Source organism: Nematostella vectensis, chromosome 13 (genome assembly GCF_932526225.1).
Source record: "Nematostella vectensis chromosome 13, jaNemVect1.1, whole genome shotgun sequence".
Taxonomy (NCBI): domain Eukaryota; kingdom Metazoa; phylum Cnidaria; class Anthozoa; order Actiniaria; family Edwardsiidae; genus Nematostella; species Nematostella vectensis.
The window spans coordinates 8,050,040-8,065,664 of record NC_064046.1 but is presented as its reverse complement, the minus strand read 5'-3'; the positions used below and the strand labels follow the sequence as shown (position 1 = coordinate 8,065,664).

The following is a 15,625-nucleotide window of genomic DNA, read 5'->3' as shown; positions in this document are numbered from 1 at the left end:
TAATGCGGCTTTGCGGCCAAGCTAGATAGTCGTATTATCAAATGATGATGAAATAATCGAATGATTCCTTTGCATGCATTTGCACGGCTCATGGATAATACAGCGTTTGAACTTCCCCCTAAGTATATGTGATTTCAGAATAACAAAAAATGACTACTTTTTTCTGAATAAATTGATAACATAGCTAACCACCCCGTGCGAACACTGCGTATTTCAGTCAGCATTGCTTGTGGAATGTTACGGCCAAAGTTGGGCCGATGCACAAAGAGACTCGGCCAACCAGGCACATTATTAGTTCACACGTGACTGGCGTTTGATGCATGATTGGACGAAAGGCATGTGGGAGTGCGTTCTTGATATATTTCAGTCTGAAATTCATAAAAGGTTTATTTCAGTCTGAAATTTAAAAAAGGTTTATTTCAGTCTGAAAATCATAAAAGGTTTATTTCAGTCTGAAATTTGTTAATTTTGACCTGTCAAAATGGGTAATTAATAACGTAGATCAATTAGTACACCAATCAGAATGGCATGTTGGTAATGCCAGGTTATACGATATTTAATCTCAAGCATGTGATGTGATTGCTCAGTTCACCGTCCTATTCAACTGAGAGCACGCTTAGCTTTTTATCAATCCGAACTCATCCGCCGGAATGGTATCCAAATCACAAACATCTAATGTTGCTCAAGAGATTGCTGATCTCTCGGCTCAAATCGAGGAGCTACAAATGTCTTTGCCTTCGGCTTCACCATCCCACGCGGGAGCGCAACAACGAGTAGCTCCCCTCCTAACTCCCCAGGCCATAGAAGCCCCGTCTCTGGCCCAGCAGCTCCAGCTGGAACGCACGAAGCAGGAAGTTTTTTTCAGTCTCAAATTCATAAAAGATTCTTTATTGTAAACGCTTATTTATGAAACGACTATTAAAATAATGTAAATTAGAACCTGTGTGCAGGGTTGTTGTGACATGTATGACAAAATGACAAAGACTTTTCTGTCATAAAAACACTACCTTTGAATATGAATAATAAAAATATATGTATAATTTTAAGTTTTATTGCAAATGCCATATCACAACACTGATTCGGGCAAGAACGGTAAAAAGCATCATCTCCAGGTTTTGGGGGGACTCCATGACAGTAAAAGGTGTGATTGTCCTATTTTTAACGGTATATAATTCTACCAAATACCATTCTTTAGGTGTGTAGAGGGCACAGGCTAGCACATGAGAGAGAGAGAGAGAGAGAGAGAGAGAGAGAGAGAGAGAGAGAGAGAGAGAGAGAGAGAGAGAGAGAGAGAGAGAGCAAATAGTCCAGTCAATCTATGAATTTTTTTATGGCCCAGGTGGAACTAATCGCAATAGAATTTCTCTCAGCGTATTTTGAACAAGTTGTTACGATATGATCGGTCTCCCTGTGGTAGCGCCCGCTAGGAGTCAGCGGACTTGTACAAAGCGAACACTCGACTTGCAATGGCCGAATAAAGACAAGTTCTAAACCCAGCTAGTACAGTAAATATGTACCGAAACATGGTGTCAGAAGTGGCTGCTTTCAGTTAAAGCCGTGGGGATTTCCGCTGAGAAATTCTGCTGCGACACGAACGCTGAAAGTACAGATATTTCGAAGTTTAGTTGTCCCGTGAGTCCGCCATCTTGGATTTTAGAAATCGCTGAAAACACTGGGGATCGATCACAACATGGCAACGTATCAGATACCCGCTCCCGAAGGAATGAATTGCAATGGAGACGTCTCTAGTAATTGGATATTAAGTAAGCATACGAGGACTATCTTATAGCGACAGGTCTTGACGAAAAAGCAAAGCGATTGCAAGTAGCAACCCTGAAGAGCTTGATGGGGACGGAATGTAAAAAGATCTTGAAGCGACTCCAGCTGTCGGTGGCCGAGATGGAGGACCCAGGAGTCATTCTCAGAAAATTGGAAGAACACTTTGTCCCTGTCAGGAATATTTTATACGAAAGATACATATTTCACAACACCGAGCAATTGGCCCATGAGAGTATTGACCAATTCCTGATTATGCTAAGACAGCTAGCAGAACCGTGCCTTTTTGGCACGCTAGAAGATGAAATGGTTAGAGACAGGTTAGTCCTGGGGTGCAAGGATACTGCAGCAAGGACCCGGCTCTTCCGCGAGAAGGAATGCTGCCTGAAGAAAGCAGTCGAATCACTCAGGATAAGTGAAACCACCAGAGAACAATGGAAGAAAATTGAGCGAGAGGAACACCAGGAACCAATCAACTTCACGCAGAAAGTACAGAAGAAAGAATACAAGGGAGCCCCTCCAAAGACAGCTGAGAAGCGAAAAAAAGAGAGCGGAGCAAGATCCGGCGCTAAATGCAATATACTGTGGCGGAATGCATGAAAAGGCTAAGGAAAAATGTCCAGCTTTCGGAAAAACCTGTCACAACTGTGGAAAATCAAACCACTTCCAGTCCGTCTGCATGCAAAAGCAAGATCTACATGTTCTAAATGAAGATTCTTCAGACGAGGAGTATGCCCTTCGCACCGAAGCAGTTGGAGCTGTGAAGCACTCGGAAAGGAAACGCTACTTCGTGCCCCTGCAATTTATGGATAAGGACGGCGGAGAATGTAGCATTCAATGTCAGCTCGACACAGGGGCAACCTGCAATGTCATGTCGTACGAGACCCTGTGCGAAATAAAGCAGACCGGAAAACCAGCCAACAAGTACCAAGCTTAAACTGTATGATGACAGTATTGTGCCAGCACTTGAAGAATGCGACTTGGTATGCTGTTACAATGGAGAGGAACACAAGCTGAATTTCAAGATTATAAGGGGAACGCAGAATCCTCTACTGTCTGGAGAGACATGCACCAACATGCAGCTGATCACAGTCCATGTAGTGAATAACATCTGCACACCTCAGAAAACGGCGCCACAAGACATATTCACTGAATATCAAGATGTTTTCCAAGGCCTTGGATGTCTGCCAGGCGAATACCATCTCGAGGTTGATAAAGATGTCCAGCCTGTAAAGCATACGCCACGACGAGTCGCAATACCCTTGAAAGCAGAGCTGAAAGCACACATTGCAGATCTCGAGAAGGTGGAAGTCTTAAAGAAAGTCACAGAACCAACGGATTGGATAAGCAGTCAAGTTGTCGTACGGAAGGGTTCAAAGCTTCGACTTTGTATTGATCCCAAGGACTTTAACAAAGCTTTGAAGCGCTCACACTACCCGATGCCGACCATTGAAGATATCTTACCTGAATTAGCGAAGGCAAAAGTTTTCAGTGTTGCAGATGCTAAGAATGGTTTTTGGCAAGTAAAGCTGGACGAAGACAGCAGCTTCTTGACGACCTTCTGGACACCGTTCGGGAGATACAGATGGTTGAGAATGCCATTTGGAATCGCCACAGCACCGGAAGAATACCAGAGGCGCCAACACGAAGTACTTGAAGGTCTCCAGGGCATCTATGTTGTCGCAGATGACATCCTCATCACAGGACAAGGAGAGACAGAAGAAGAAGCACTTCGAGATCATGACAGTAATCTAGTTGCATTACTGGAGAGGGCAAGATAAGTAAACCTGAAGCTTAACCCAAAGAAGCTGAAACTCAGACTGCCAGAGCTCCCCTACATAGGTCACCTCCTCACCCCGGGAGGCGTAAAACCAGATCCCGAGAAGGTCCGTGCAGTACAGGAAATGCCGCGTCCAGATGGGAAAAGCAAAGCTGAGAAAATAAAGGCTGTCCAACGGTTCCTCGGGTTTGTAAACTACTTAGCAAAGTTTGTACCGCATCTCGCAGATGAGAGTGAGCAACTAAGACGTCTCACAGACAAAGAAGCAGAGTGGGCATGGGAACAACACCACCAAGACGCGTTTGACAGGATCAAGAATCTAGTAGCAAATCATCCGGTCCTACGATGTTACGATGTCAGCAAGCCAGTCACTATTCAGTGTGACAGCAGCGAAACTGGTCTTGGAGCCGCCTTACTGCAGGATGATCAGCCGGTGGCATTCGCATCAAGAACACTGACCCCAACAGAGCGCGGCTATGCTCAGATCGAAAAAGAGTGCTTGGCGATAGTTTTCGCGTGTGAAAGGTTTAACCAGTACATCTATGGAAGAGAATCGGTGCATGTACAGAGTGACCACAAGCCTCTGGAAGCAATCTTCCCCAAGCCTTTGACTTCAGCTCCAAAGCGTTTACAGGGCATGCTGCTGCGTCTGCAGAAGTTCAACTTAGATGTACGTTATAAGAAAGGTGTAGAGATGTACCTAGCAGACACACTATCTAGAGCACCATTGCCGGAGGTCGGTCCAGCCAAGAACAGTCTAAGACCAGAACACGAAGACGTCTGCCGGCTAGACATAGAGCAAGTTAATCCAACCGAATTTCTCAGAGTATCAGACGACAGTCTCAAGAGGATTCAGAAGGAGACGGAGTGTGATGAGAAGTTGCAACGTCTAAAAGAAACAGTGCTACAAGGCTGGCCTGAGACAAAACAAGAAGCAGATCCGAGAGTTGTGAATATTGGACATACCGTGATGAAATAAGCGTCTATAATGGTGTGCTGTACAAGGGAGAGAGAGTTATTGTCCCGTCTTCCCTACGGAAAACACTCATGTCTCGCGTCCATGCAAGTCATCAAGGGGAGCAAGCATGTCTCCGAAGAGCGAGGGATGCTTTGTTTTGGCCTGGGATGAGCCAACAGATCAGAGATCTCGTAAGCAGCTGTAGCCTCTGCGCAGATCACGCGCCAGCTCAAGCCAAGGAACCATTGATGACACCAGAGCTTCCCAAACGCCCCTGGAGTATCGTTGCGCAAGACCTCTACACTCTCAACGGGAAAGATTTCCTAATAACAGTAGATGCTTACAGTGGATTCTGGGAAGTTGATGAACTAACCCAAGCTACAGCTGCCAACGTAATAAACAAGACTAAACAGCACTTCGCGCGTTACGGAATACCAGACAGGGTCTACAGCGATAATGGTCCACAGTTTGCTAATGCAGAGTACACCACGTTTGCCTCCAGTTGGAAGTTCGAACACCAGACATCGTCACCGTACCACAGCCAGTCCAATGGGCTGATAGAAGCAGCTGTGAAATCCGCAAAAAACCTGCAGAAGAAGGCGAATAAATCGGGGCGAGACGTATGGATGAGTTTTCTGGACCATAGGAATACGCCAACCGAAGGTATGGACAGCAGCCCAGTCCAAAGATTGATGTCAAAGAGAACGAAGACAACTCTACCGCTAGCACAACATCTACTCGAACCGGAGCTTCAACAAGATGTAACAGAAAAGCTAACGCTGAAACGCAAAAAGGCGAAGAAACATTTTGACAGGGGCTCAAAGGAACTACCGGAGCTAAGCATCGGAGAACCTGTCAGAATGACCAGCCTCCCAAAAGAAACCAAGAAATGGAAGAAAGGGGGTTTGCATTGGCAAAGTGGCCCCCAGATCATACCTAGTCGACATTGATGGCTCTATATATCGTAGGAACAGGAAGTTTATACGCAATACTAAGGATCATGCAGAGGAGTTAGTAAGGGAGAGCCTGCCGATGCAGCACCCACAACCAGTGTCTGTGGAACGAAATACTGGAAGCACGGATGAAAATCATCTGCCAACACCACCAGAAGTCAACCCTGAAGTAACGCAGCCTCCGTTGAGAACGACAAGGAGCGGAAGGATCATTAAGCCTCCAGTCAGGCTAGACTTGTAGAACATGGACCCTGTCCAGGACGTTAAATACAGTTAGTTACAGTTTAGCCAAAGAGACTCCAGGCAATGTTATAATTTGGAACTTTACACTTCGTTAGCTACATTTATAATCATGTTTTGTTATTTTTTTTTTGTAAGAAAGGGGGGATGTTACGATATGATCGGTCTCCCTGTGGTAGCGCCCGCTAGGAGTCAGCGGACTTGTACAGAGCGAACACTCGACTTGCAATGGCCGAATAAAGACAAGTTCTAAACCCAGCTAGTACAGTAAATATGTACCGAAACACAAGTGATACAACCTAGTTAACATACTAAAAGTCCCCAAAAATCCCTTTGGTGGAACCTCCTGAAATATGGGATTTTTCCATTTCGGAGCAAAACCATAGGGTACCCGCGTCGCTAAAAGGGGAAAAAATAAAATACACGTTTCAATACATTTAAAAGGCCATTGGTCAAAGTTGATTAAAGACACAGTTTGGATATCTAAACAAAGCAAATTGCCCCTGTTTTATATCTTTTTTCAATATTTCTGTATAAAAACACAGGGTATCCGCCGTCTAAAACCCTACAAAAATTGAAAATACAAGTCTGAATCAGAAAATTTCAAAAGTCATTGACCAAAAATGATTAAAGACACAATTTGAGTATCGAAAAAAAGCATGTTGTGCATGTTTCATTCCTATTTCAAATATCTTCTCCATAAATGTATTTCTGCATTCTTCGCATCAGTGATAGAGAACTTATTATGTGACACCAACTCAGTAGCTAGCCTATTCAATACATGTAATACAGCAGTAATCAAGAACACTTTTTCTTGAGGTTTTACACAAGCTTAGAAAAAACTATTTACATTTCTAATGAAACTGAACGTCTAACACTAGCTAAGTTAGTCCAGAATTGTGACAAGTCTGACTTTTTACACTCTCCACACGCCGGCGCACTATAGTCGACCGATTTGCAATTGCACCGCATTATATCTATCAGCGATCCTTGTGCTGGTGTCAAGTCTGTTCCAATTGACACCAGCTTTCCCTGTGAATGTTCCCATCCCCTATTCTCCGTTACGGGGATCACAATCTCCTCTCCACTGTGTTGAAGTCGGTAGAATGTTCGTAAGCTATGAAAAGCGAAAGCTGCGTGCGTCGTAGGCATAAAAAGAACCCGAGGCCACTCTATTCACGACACATGCAGTTTATCCTACCAAGTATCCTCCCTGAGAATTGGGGATGGGCCAGTGCTAACAGACTTGCCCCAGCACACGGATCGCTGCTAGAAATGGTGCGGTGCAAATGCACGAAAGGCTAGTGTAAAACCTCAAGAAAACACAAAAGTGTTACTGATTACTAGAATAGTCTTCAATAGCTTTATTAGAAACATAGATGCTCAATGGGGTCATACGTTAACGGGCCCATGCACGTACCACCAAATAAACTTGAAATAGAATGAATATAAAAACTAACTGTGGTGGCAGCCACAGTTCCGTGCGATGGAAAACGTACAGGGTAAATCTACGTTGAATCAGTTGAATACATCGGCAAGCAGAGCCTGATAGTGATTCTTTAGGAAATATTCAAGCGCGTGTAGGCCAGAGAACTTATTGAGCTGAGTCAAGTAACATACCAGATTCCATGGTTTTACAATACGATTTAAATAAGATACTTGAAACGTAGTTGTTCTGCAAAGCGCCAGAGAAAAAGTTAAGGTTGGGTTCAGTTTACGAGTACGATTATGATTTACAAAAGTGACAAAAGGTTGAACATTTAGGTCGGTCATTTCGGAGTTACACTTCATAAAAAAGGTTACTAGGCCTTCCCCTTTTGGTCGTAGATCAACGGTAGTAGATCGAGTTTTAGAAGTCGCTCTTTATAGCTCAAGTCCCCGATCTTGGATCTTAGAATCCAGCGGGTGGCTCGACTTTTTACTTTTTCCAGGAGGACTTTTACGCTGCCGGGGGAATAGACAGTGGCGAAACATAGCTGCGACTTGACAAGGTCGCCTGACCCTGTAGTCTGTAATTAGGACAACTGTCCTCTTGAGCAGACCGAGCATTCCGTTGGCCTTGGACACCACAGATAGAATATGGATGTCTCATGTGAGATTGCTTGATATTCTGATATTTTTCACTGTTGATGCGCTGAAGACTTGTGGCGCCAAGCTGATAGTCCACCATTGTGGGCGATTTCTTTCGTGACACTGTCAAGACTTTACACTTGGTAGCGTCGAAGTTGATATCTGTCTCGCTTCACTTGTTTAGACTTATCAGGTCATCCTGAAGAGCTTTTTACAGTCCTTTATCGAAGAGATTCTTCGGTATAGCTTGGTGTCGTCTGAGTATATAGCGGTGCGCCTTTGTCTGTGGCGTCTGCTAGATCGTTGATGTAGGTCCTAAATAGAAGAGGCCTACTAGGCTTCCTGAGGGACCCCGGAAATCACTGTGAGGTGACGAGAGGCCACGCCTTCTATAGCAACCCTAGCTACTGAGTTGCTGTCACATGTAAGTTTGTTTTCTATACAAATTTTAGTCACTGACGCTGAGAATGCACAAATATGTGCAGAAAATATTTGAAATAGAAATGAAACATGGACAAGTTGCATTATGTCGATACTAAAATTGTGTTTTTGATCATTTTTGACCAATGACATTTGAAATTTTCTGATTTGACTTGTATTTACAAATTCTTTTAGTGTTCTCGACACGGGTACCCTGTGGTTTTTGGAAGTAGAAATTTTGGAAAAAGATATAAAACAGGGGCAATTTGCTTTTGTTTCGATATCCAAACTGGGTCTTTAATCAACCTTGACCAATGGTCTTTTAAATGTACTAATCAAGGGTGTACTGACATCTGTTGCTAAGGAAAATTGAAATATAGCATAAAAGCCTTGTAGAAAGTCATAAGGGTCTGATATTTGCCAAGTTGACCACCACAAGCGTGCTGACTATTATGATGACGTCACCCCGTGACGTCATAATGTGATGTCATAGATATAGATAAAAGCAAATATTTCAAGCCAAATTGCTCGAAAACAGATATTGAATAGGTTTTATGAATCTTGAAGGATGGGTGCATTAAGCCAAGCATGCGTTTTAGAAATGATTGAGTAATTGTTTTTTTATGATTTTTCAAAGGTCCTGAAATCCAGATTATTTGATATAATTGGTTTCTGTAGATTAACGCTAAATCCATGCTAGGCTATATAAAAGAGATTCTCATAAAAAGGAATACAGAAAAAATATTGCGTCTTGAAATAATTTGGCGACAAAAATTTTTTTTTTAAAAATGCAGAACCGGAAGTGAAACAATGCACCCCCGTGCACATTCGACCTGCTCAGACACACTGATATCTCACATAATGAAATTGAAATGAAGTTTAAAAACAAAATCCAATAGTGTTTCGTGGTATTTACACTTCAAAGGAACAATATCCGTCATGTCATGATGAAAATTGAAAAAGTATTTTAAAATTCTGAATAAGATTTGATAAGGTGTTTGCAGCCCGCGCAAGTAGTGAAAATTGAAAACTTTGGCTTCAGAAGGTTGGCTTGACTAAATCTTCGCTGAATCTTCGTTTTTTTTTACAAAATATGGGAAATATCATAACCCGAAAAGGCTGAGATCAACTTAAAGTCCATTTTGGGGAACTTGAAACGCATATTTTTTGTTTCTTTTACTTCAGGAAAGCTTGTGAATGACGAATTCCGTGTTATGTATATGCGCGCGCTCAACGCCACCAGCGTAGCAACGTCGTTACTGAGCAACACTAATGTCAGTACACCCTTAAGACTTGTATTTTATTACTTTTCCGTTTTAGCGACGCGGGTACCCTGTGGTTTTGCTCCGAATTGGACAAATCACATATTTCAGGATGTTCCACCGAAGGGATTTTTGAGGACTTGTAGTATGTTAACTAGGTTGTATCACTTGTTCAAAATCCGCTGAGAGAAATTCTATTGCAATTAGTTCCACCTGAAACCACAGATTGACTGGTCTAAAATCAACAGCAGAGTTAGCACTGAAATAAAATTTAGGGAAAACACTTAAAAATTGCTTTGACCACCCATGTGCTTAGGGGCATATTTGCTGTTACTCCAAAGTAGTGATGAAGTCTGCATTGCCGAAACGTCGAAAAAATACAACCCAGTGATTCAAGAAATTGCACACATCAGTCAGGGTTGGGGGAGCAGACGAGGGTCAAGCGTGAGCTGTTGTTTACAATACAACACCATATGATCTCGTGCGTATCAGCGTGCGCCTTTTTTGGGCTTGACCCTCGTCTTTGCGCCCCCCTGACTGGTGTGTGCATTTCCAACACCCTCTCGATTTGCATACCGCTGTGTGGCGAGAAATTGACAACCCCCGCCAGCACGAAAACACAACCCGAGAGAGTCCCTCACTTTAGAAAAATCCCCCTACCCTAACAAAGCGCTTCTATGCAGTCTAATCGATCATAGAATTTTATCATTGACAAATATCTCTAAAATTCCACGGTTAATTGTTGAAATATTGCAAAAAATGTGCTTTTATCAGTTTTGCGGAAAAATGATCTAAAATGGTAGCGTTAATCAAAATGTTACAACTTTCTTTTTATTTAACATAGCCAAACTAAATTTGACATGAGTTATCGTACACAATTGGCGGTTGTTTTTGTCAAACCTCTGGTAATAAAGAATACCATTAATGCTTTTCGAATGGAGTGAACTTCGGCGTCAATTTTTATCAATTGTTTATCAAGCCGCGTTATTCTGTCATTGCACAGCAGTAGTATAGTACTTGGCGGTTCCAGCGCATCCCGTGGGTATGCGCTCGAACCAAGCCAAGTCTATACTACTCACCAGCGTATGGTATCATATTTTGGTATGACTATATAATAAAAAATTTTGGTGAAACTATATGTTATAATTTTTTGGTGAAACTATATGTTATAAACTTTTGGTGAAACTATATGTTATAATTTTATGTGTCAGCTTATGAATAAATTATTTGAACTATATTCTTTCTTCATTCCGTGGAATTCGCGCGTCTGGTCTTCCTATGTTAGGTTCACATCAGACTGGTTACAGGAGTTTACCCAGATTGGGTATGTCTGAAAGGGAATCCCGTGTGGTCGGTACCCAAGGCCACCGTCTGTGCTCTCTGAGGTCTTTGCGCTGCGGGGGCTGCGGCATGCTCTTACACGCCGAATAGAGTGTCGTCTTTTCCATGTTCTCGTCCTGTTTGAGTCCATTTTGGGGTGACGTCGACTTTCTTGACTACTTTTCTACTCCAGTCTTCGTATCTAAACGGTGTGGCTACTACGTTCTTTACCGTCCTTATGCCGGACTTTGCTTAGTCTCGTCCGAGGTTGTGCAGGAAGTGATCGAGAGCGTTTTTGGATTCGCCGATTCCGAGCTTGTATTCTTCACGTTTCGTCGGTAAGTAAAATTTGCTGAGGTCGCTATGCGTCTCACCCTTTGGGTCCTTACATTTGCGCGCCGTACGCTACATACAACGCGGTTGCTTCGCCATGGTCATTGTACGTGACGACTTTTGACGTCCTCACCACTTGCTCGACTTCAGTCATATATTACTATACTATACTAGAAATTATTTTTAAGTAGTTTCAGTGCGTTAAGATGGTATACCTTCTCCAAATTAGTGGATGCCAGTATGTGTCAAATAAAGATTCGTATGTCAAATGGGTGGTCGGGGTTATTGTCCGATCTTATAGTGCCGGTAGGCTAAACTTTTGATTCCGTCTTTTGATATATACCTTGTATCATCGAAACAGCTGAGTGACACTTTATTGATTTCGTAGCTTCCTAACTTATGGTTTTGGCTTTTGATGGTCTTCATTTTGTGATGCATCTGTCTGTCGTCCATTAATGTCTTTTATAGTCTTCATGCTTGATATTGCTCTTGATCACATTCTTTTTTATTCCCTTTGCTGTCTTTTCTCCTGATTGGTCGTCTTTTATATAACTGTACATCTTTGATCGTAGTCCGAAAAACTCGCAGATGGGGATTCCTGCGGCCTCGTCTCTGAAGTTGCCGGTGACCTTTTTGTTGGTTTCGTTGAAGTATGTGGAGCTCTTTGGGTAGTCACTGTTGTCGAATCTGTCTTTGTCGTTCCAGAAATCTTGTTACACGTCTTCTGTCTCGTAGGTCAGACTGTCTGTATCGGTGAATACTAGCCTCGCCTTGTCTCCGTACTTCTCTTTGATGTAGTTGTAGTGGAAGTCGTGCATCAGTACCTTGCTGAGGTCTAGGATGCACATGCCCACATAGGCCGGCCGGCGGGTCAGTGTCTCTCAGTGATTTTGTGGACGGCCACTAGGTCCTTGTTGAATACTACTAACATAGGAGGGCTTTCTTGTCAGTTTGAGTAGTTTCTTCTTGTCAGTCACCAGTCGGATGTCTACCCTTTTTCGTAGGTTCTCAATAGTCTTTCCGAATACGCTGTTGTTCATCAGTTCGGAGAAGTCTTTCTCGCATGAGTTTTTGGTGTTCTTACGTTTTTCAGTGTTGAAGTCTATATACTGCTTTAGCCATGGTGATTGGTCGAACTCTAAGACACTCGGTGGACTTAAGTTACTTTTAGGCCTAGGTCTGTGTATAGCTGAATCGACTAAATCGACATCCAGTATCAACCCCTGTTTGCTGTCATCGTCGTACTTAGCTAGATTTAGCTTATTGATATTCTTCTCTGTCATCCACCTAAATCCACCAGTTGATAGGTACTGACTCATGGCCCATCCGTAAAAGTTGTTTGCATCCAAGTACATAACATACTTCGAGGGCGCCGTCTCGTCGTGTGATTCCATGTCCTTATTGTTGGCCTTGCTGCATCTGTTGGCTATATATTATATACCACCGCGCATGCCCTTCTCGATGAATTGGAACATGTCGATGTCTGTCATGAGTTCCAGTTTAATGTCGGTCATTTTTAAAATGGCGTCCCATGAAAGACCGGAGAATGTGAAGTAGTTGCATGGGTCTAGCTTATAGTACTCTAGGCACGTCTTCCTAAAGTTTTCAAACACGTCAGCCAGCAGTAGTATGTCAGACTCACACATGGTTCTACAATGTTTATAATCGTCCTCTGAGATGTGTTGGTCGTACATGGTGAAGTCCTCCTTCACTGGTAGCTTGTCGTTGAACCTCTCAAAGCTGTCCATGTAATCGTATGGGTATACTCTCCTTTCTAGCCGAGTCTCTTACCTTTAAACCTGTGAGAGGTGTATTTCAATGACTCCCTAGGTAGGTTGCCTACCAATCTCTCTAAGCTGGAGCTCATAAACTGGAAGCTGTCTATAAAGGTGAGGTGGTTGCCAAGCATGAAGGCCATGTACTTCTCCATGTTGTTCGGTATAGCGTTGATGTTCATTTGCTTCTCTTCGCCCTTACTGTTCACATATGTATGCTTCTTGACTATGGCTCCGATTTCCTGCATTATGAAATGGCTGTCGTAGCCTCTTAGGCTGTGAAATATGACGGGTACCTTTATCTCCTCAGGATTGATTCTAAATTTCAGGTTACACTCTTGGTGTGCCGAGCCTCTGTACTTATCAGTTATGTGGCAGTGGTCTCGAACTCGAGTGTCCTTCTTAGTTACATATATAGCACTCTTGGGCTTTTTGGAATTGATCCTCGTCATGCTTTAACATTTTTAGTGCTTTATTGAAGTGCTTCCTCATAATGTTCTTACAGTATTTGACTTCTTCTAGCATCTTCTCCATGAACTTTTACACGGCTTTTTCACCTCTGTAAATCTGCGTCTGCTTTGTATACTTGTCATCATAGGTGCAGACTACTTTATAGGCAAATCCACAGTCGGTATGTTTTTGGTAGGCTCCAGTGTATGACTGACCATCATCAGGTTGGCATCCATGGATCTTTTCAGTTATAGCTTCAAAGTCGGCGTAGATGACGAATGGTACTGGTTGTTGCTTGTGATGGTTTGTGAACTTGAGTGTGCTGTGTTCCTTATCAGGCATCTTGACCACCTGTGTCCCATTAATCTAGAGGCAGTTCTCGATGTGGTTGGTTAGTACTCTTTCAGAGCTGAAACACTGGAGGCAGCTCATGCAAAAGTGCTTCTTATGTTTCGTCTTCGTCTGGTTGAACATGAATTTGTTGAAGTCTTTGATGAGTACGTAATGCTTGTTACTTGTTACCCATATTTTGGGAATTCGCACTAGGGTGACGCTCAGATGTCTGTAACGCTATGAAAACATGTCTTGGTGATTGACTGCCTCTCAGAGATGTGATCCTCCATGTCGGGCTAGCATCGGCGGCCTGAAACATTGTTCTGTACGCCCTAATCTGCTCGAAGTACAGATTCTTGATGTGTCCAGAGACAATCTTACTCTCTAATGCAGATTGAATCTCTAGAGATGGGACGATCTTAGGCATCCATAAGAATAAGTGTGAGATTCGAAGTTACCAGCACCTGCAGCAGCAGCAGCCTTCATGATATACCTACCTGGAGAATTTCGGGTTAAGAGCACTCTGTATTTAACACCACGAAAGACCGTGTCGACGTATTTGCAGAACCCAAAAATCTGGGAGAGAGGAAGAAACAGAGATACCTGCTACGCGCCTGTCGTCACCATATGTCTGGTAGTGAACCCTTGATTAGGGTAGTGAACCCTATATTATACCGAAAATACGATTTTTACAACTACAAAATTCCAGCATTGAATACCTCAATACTCTGGAATAATATTTGCTGTAGTGATTATATTTTAGGGAAATTATAAACATATTGGAATCTTATCACCAGATATAGCTGAAATCTGCATATTGCATTTAGCTTTAGTTTTCACTCAAGGGTTAAATAGTCTGAAAATAGTCTGAAAATAGTCTGTAAATCTACGCGATGCAGCTACAGCTACCCTGGAGATAGTCTGTAAATCTATGCGATTAACCTACAGCTACCCTGGAAATAGTCTGCAAATATGCAGAAAGGGGACCCAGAGAACTCTGGAAATAGCCTGTAAATAGTCTGAAAAAAGCATGTAGATCGCTAAAAAAGATTTTTGCAACGTTTGCCTTTATTTTATTTTTTTTGTTCAAATACAACATGTATGACAGTATTCATGGATTACAAAACATCTCTTTCCTTATAGAAAAATCTGAACAATACTCAAATTCTTTTGTTTATTTTTTATTTTTTACTTTAATGCTTCTAACAGCATCGGCATTTGCACTTCCTCCATTTTCTTTATTTTTAGGTAAAATAATGCAATAATTGTTGCAAATCTTGTTTCTGATTGAGCAAAACAATAGAGACACTTACTGTTGCGCTACCATCTTAAACTTGCGTGATATCAGTTTCTGTCGCGCGCGTGGCTATTGTGATTAGGTAACATTTAACCTTTTATGTCACGCGATATCTCGAAGTGCTGCTACTTTAGCGTGGTTCTACTTCCTTGTATTCTTCTGATCTTACTGGTTTACTTTCATTAGTTATTTATTGAACAAAATTGGGCTATTAAAATAATAAGTAGGAATAAACATATGAAACAATAGGGACCTTGATATTTACAACGGCGGAGACATTAGACTGAGTGAACAGACCTCGCTCAAAATCTAAACGAAATTAACTCAGGCTACGGAGAGAGAGGACGACGGCCGTTTAGATTATATATCCATCCGCGCACTGAAAGAAAATTCTGCGAGCGCGCTTAAATTTTGTGTCTGCGCCGACCTCGTAAAAGCTAAGGTTTAGGAACAAATGTTGACTCAATAATTAAACAAAAAAACCTTTCTAAAACCATACCTTTAAACTGGATGCCATAATGTAGCGTTTCAGAGAAGAAAAGCTTGAAATATCTAGGACAGAGTGTTGACCGCATCGGTTGACTTTGGAGATCAGATATTAAAAGAGCCGTAAATCTTGAGTAATCAGTTATTACCCAGAACTCCTTTCGCATGCTTG

At 42.4% G+C, this 15,625-nt stretch overlaps 1 long non-coding RNA gene across 1 annotated transcript; it reads right to left on the bottom strand.

Annotated features, from left to right (window-relative positions):
- Positions 1 to 165: 165 nt before the first annotated feature.
- On the bottom strand, positions 166 to 15,621 carry LOC116614465. Its single transcript, XR_007306366.1, has 2 exons — positions 15,467 to 15,621; positions 166 to 833 (listed from the first exon to the last, which is right to left on the bottom strand). It is a non-coding gene; the product is annotated as an uncharacterized LOC116614465 (long non-coding RNA).
- Positions 15,622 to 15,625: the final 4 nt, after the last annotated feature.